Here is a 4,802-nt window from a genome sequence, read left to right as displayed (position 1 = left end):
GATCTCTTGGATTCAACCCAGGAAGATGCAAAAATCCCTTCTTGAGAAAGAAGGGTATAAAAAACCTGCCAAATCAGACAATCAGTTACCGTTTAGGAATGAGGAAGCACTCACAATGTTTATTAGTGTGAATGCTTGAAAAGCATTCACAGTATTGTTCTTTAATTTTATTATGTAATCCGTATTTTTGACTACCTACTCCTTCAAAACCGTACAACTTAGAGAAACCATTCAAACACCTTAGATTCCTCTTCTTTTGGACATGACTGCTTCTATTTTTCTCATTTTTAACATTTATATTTTTAATTTTATTCAACTTTTTTCAACAAAAATTTCCCATGTATTTCAATGGAGAGACCCTTCAAATTCTCATTCAACTTCCTCCTCTTTAAACTGTATCTACTTCCACATACATTGACATAGAGCCACCATTCAAACTTTAAAACGAAGACAAGACATTCAACTATTCAACTTGTATTTATCTTTTCAATATCTATTATACTTTTTCTTCAGTTCCAGTTTAAGTTTCATGATGTTTTTTCACCCGTTTCAGAGTTTATAATGGGTGTGTATGGGACGGAATGTTGGGGCTAGAGTGAGACAGCTCAACTGCTAGAGTGAGAGGAGCAAAAAAATTAATCTTAAAATCTTTTTTAAAACTGCTGCTGTGTCCGCAGCGTTTGCTCTACAGGTATGATTTTACCCTCAAAACGTAGCCATCGCTGTCCTCTTTCATCCAATGTGTTTACTATTGTACTAGGTGTTATGGTTCTTTCATAAATGTCACCAATGCACAGCCTCCTCCCTCCAACTCTTCCATAGACTCTAATGTTAAAATGGCTCAGAAGGTTGTTTGAAAATCAGAAGTACAGGCTATCTTTACACTGTCACCACGTCCATATAATAAACTCCACAGGCATGAAAACTGAGAATTTGGTAGACTGGACATTGCTGGCACTCACGGTGAAAGAATTTTGTCAATGCAAGTTGTCGTTTTCTTTTGGGAACGATTTGTTTTGGGCTGACTTTTCTGTTCATTTTAAGCAGCAAAAGTGAGGTGCATGTCTGTGTGCGTGTGTATGGAGCCATTGGGTGCAGTCACTATAGCAACCAGGCTCACACCTGCCTGCTTAACGAGCTCTCTCACTCTGCCAAGATTCATCTTAAACACTTCTCTTTCAACTGCTGCTGTGTCCACAGTGTTACAGCCATCATTTTACCCTCAAAACATCGCCATCGTTGTTCTCTTTCCAACATCTTGTCTTTCAAAGCTCAGAGATGTCAACTTTTTAAACTGTGTGGATCCAAGTGGAGGGATCACATTTTAGTCATTCAGTGATTCAAAGAATATGACTTTTAATATTCATTCAGATGTTTTCTGACTCTAAATGTTCTTTTCTCATTTCTTAGGTTTTTCTAATTTACAATTAAAACATTTTCAGCTTTTTTCCAACTTCTTCTTCTGTGTAACCTTCAGCTTTTAGCAGTTCAGCACTTTTGTTTTCAGGTTAAATTTCTGTATTTTTTATCTCATTCAAAATTTTTAACTTAAATTCAGCAATTAATTCATTTCAGTGCATACATTCAGATTCAAGCATTCACACTGCAGTTTCTTCAGAAAATGCACTTTCTAGTTTTTTTAGAGCTACAAATTCCAGAGTTCCATTTAATTCATCACATGAAGGTGGTCATAAAGGCAGCTCTTTGAAATGAGCATCTCTGAAAGGCTCATAGACTGGTTTCATATATGGATGTGGATCAACCAGTGGCCATTTTTTATTTTTTATTTTTTTGTTAGCCGCTGCCTTGTATGGTTTCTGGAGCCCAAAGTAACCATATTTGGATAAGAGGGTGGTGTGCTAAGTTGGATGCTGTGTGACAAAACAAGCCTTATTATATGTCCGATAATTCCATTAAAAATGGCCCAAAAACCAAAACCAGGAATTTCTGTGATTTTAATTAGAGGAGGTGAGGCCTACAGCTCTCTGTGCCTCTACTCCTGTAAATCAAATCAACCCCCAAATTCTAAGCCTTTACAAAATCTAAGTAAGTGACCGATTATTTAGAAAATTCCCCTGAAAATTTTCTCTAAAGCAGGAAACTAATCATAGAGACCAACTTATTTTTCATAGCAGGTTTTAACCCTTTTTATTTCTAATGTAGAGTTGAACACTTTAGCATTGGAGTCTGTGAAGGCTGCCTCACTTTTTGAGCCAGCCTCAAGTGGCCATTAGAAGAACTGCAGTTCCGTATTGGCTTCCTTGTTCAGCTGCAGATGGATGAAACAAAAATTTTGTTTAACTTTAATTTTCTGTCTATGTTTTTCCTCAGGGAGCTTGATCCGGGATACATCGAAGAGTTTATGCCTTCAACGGTTTCTCTTTCTGCTCTTCCTGCTCCTCCTCCTCCTTCTTCCTTTCCATCGCCGCCACCACCACAAGAACAACAGGAACAAAAGACGCACCGGTCATTACGTCACAGCCCACCATGTTCAGCAGTCCAACTACGCATCAGAAACCGGTAGGAGGTGGCTGAAAGCCTGTATCACCTTCCAATCAGTTGTGCCCTCAAATAGCAGTTATCCAATCATTTCTTGCCACCTGTCTGTCTTTGGAGTTCTCCACATGCGGCTGTAGTATACAAGGGTTTTAGATCGTGGTTTCTTTTTTCTGCCTTTCTAGGCAAGAAATATAACCATGGAGAAGAGTTTGTGTTCATGTGGTTATGATATAATTGGCTAAAATTAGCGTGCCATCGATTACATTTTAGGATTTTTTGCTCAAGCTCTTAGGAGCAGGAGCTGTTTGAGAGACAAAAAAGGTACTTTAACACAAGCTCTCACTTTTTAAAATCAGTTGCATTAAAATTACTAAGAAACTTAATTTATAAGATATATTTAAAGGTACTTTTTGTAATTACCTACTGCAGGAAAAGATCAAATTTTCACCACTAGGGGCAACGTTTTACCACTGGGTGTGTTGTGTTGCCTTAGATATGTGCTGGTGTTTGTTTGTCATTAGGGGTCCAAATCCAGAGGCTGCATCTTCCTGAGGACCCAGCCTTCGTGGTCTACGTGGGCCGGGTCCTCCGAAGGCCGGGTAGGCCAGAAGTGAGGGGCTGTGAACCTTGACGGTCTAACCTTCAGTTTTGCGTCACCAGCTGTCTCGGTGGAGTTTAATAAACTAGGCCGCCTGCTCCTTGCTATCTAAAATATAACAGGACACTGGAGTAAATTCTCGATCATCTAACGCTTCTGTTTAATCGGTTTTTCAGTTGACGTTTATTCAGCTGTAATCTCAGCCAAATCGATTTACTCGTGAACAAATAAAACACTAAAAAACAAAAAAACAAATTTTTATTTTATCTAAGTAACTTATATACCATGTTTAACCATGTAAAAGACCGGGGGGTTTGAAAACGCTGTGCCGGGAGTTCGCTGTTTCTGCTCGGCTAGCTATTGAGCTGGTGGGTAACAGACGTCTCCGAAAACGTCAGAGCACTTTTGCAAATATGTGATGTCTTGATAAACAGGCAGATATTTGAAGTTTACACAGCTACATTCTCGCCTGAAAATATCTTAAAAGTTTATTTTGTGACCCAGAAAGAGTAATAAGAGTAATATTAAAACTAAGTAGTGCCGCCATTGTTGGAAATTGGAATTGGCTGGGCCGCGCTATGAATTCTGGGATATGGTAGGCCACGAAGGACACACCCGACCCATCCTTCAAATTCGGGGAAAAGGAGGATGCATTTGTCGGCTGCATTCGGAGGAGTCTACGAATTTGGACAGCCTTCGGCGTCGCTGTGACGTAATCGGTCTACAAATGCGGCCTCAGGAGGATGCAGCCCATTGAATTTGGACATCTCCATTGTAAGCAAGAATGTTTTCTTTTGCCTGGTTAAATAAAGGTTAACTTGACTCAGTGCTGCATCTTGTGGCAGAAATTGGTACTATATTGTAGTACAGTCTGGACGAAGTTTAACTTCTGTTGATATCTCTTCAACATAATACAAGGACATGTTAGAGCTGATGGCTTTGGTTAATTTTGGAAACTATTTTTAAATGCAGAAATTTAGAATAAGAAGCTTTTTAATGTCAGTATGTAAATGACATCATACATATTTAAACAAAGAGGGCCATAAAAAGAGAGGATGACAGTGTGCATGTAATTACGGTTACAGCCGTTGTGTTGCTCACTGGGATTTCCTGCCAACTATTCATTAACAATTCCTTCCAGAGTCAATAATTCTCCCTTTATTTTCCTAAATGTCAGTTGGGTTTATGCCATGCAGGTTAAAACAGGAAGTGATGTTGGCGGTCAGCTGAGGATGTCTTCGGCACCGGTGTTAGGATGTCCTGCATGTGTTTCCTTTGGGTGTGATATTTATTGCGATGTCCTGTTGTGTGTTTGTGACCTTAAAATCAAGCTCAGCTCAACAGGAAATAAAACTGTGTTGTTATGGTAACCACCAACCAGTGACTTCATCAGCAGTAGCATCTTTATGGCTTCCTGTAATTTGCGTAAACTCTGTGATGTCATCAGCTTTGACCGTTTGTTTTTTTTTCACAAAATTCAGACAGTGTTGAAGAGCTCATTTACAATAAACACTTGAAACGATGTTCCTGATTCTTACAGGATTTTAATTTCTTTGGAACTTGAATTCAATCTGCAGGAACAACTTCTAAGATAAGCTGAACTTAATATCATCCATCTATTTACTTCCACGTATCCAATTCAGGATTGCGTGAAGCCTATCCCAGCTGTTATAGAGTAAAAGTCGGGGTAGACATTGGGCAGGAT

This window comes from Haplochromis burtoni, unplaced genomic scaffold, assembly GCF_018398535.1.
Source record: "Haplochromis burtoni strain Fernald_Lab_line unplaced genomic scaffold, NCSU_Asbu1 Contig_382, whole genome shotgun sequence".
Classification (NCBI taxonomy): domain Eukaryota; kingdom Metazoa; phylum Chordata; class Actinopteri; order Cichliformes; family Cichlidae; genus Haplochromis; species Haplochromis burtoni.
The sequence above is the reverse complement of the archived record's forward strand: the minus strand, read 5'-3'. Positions refer to the sequence as shown.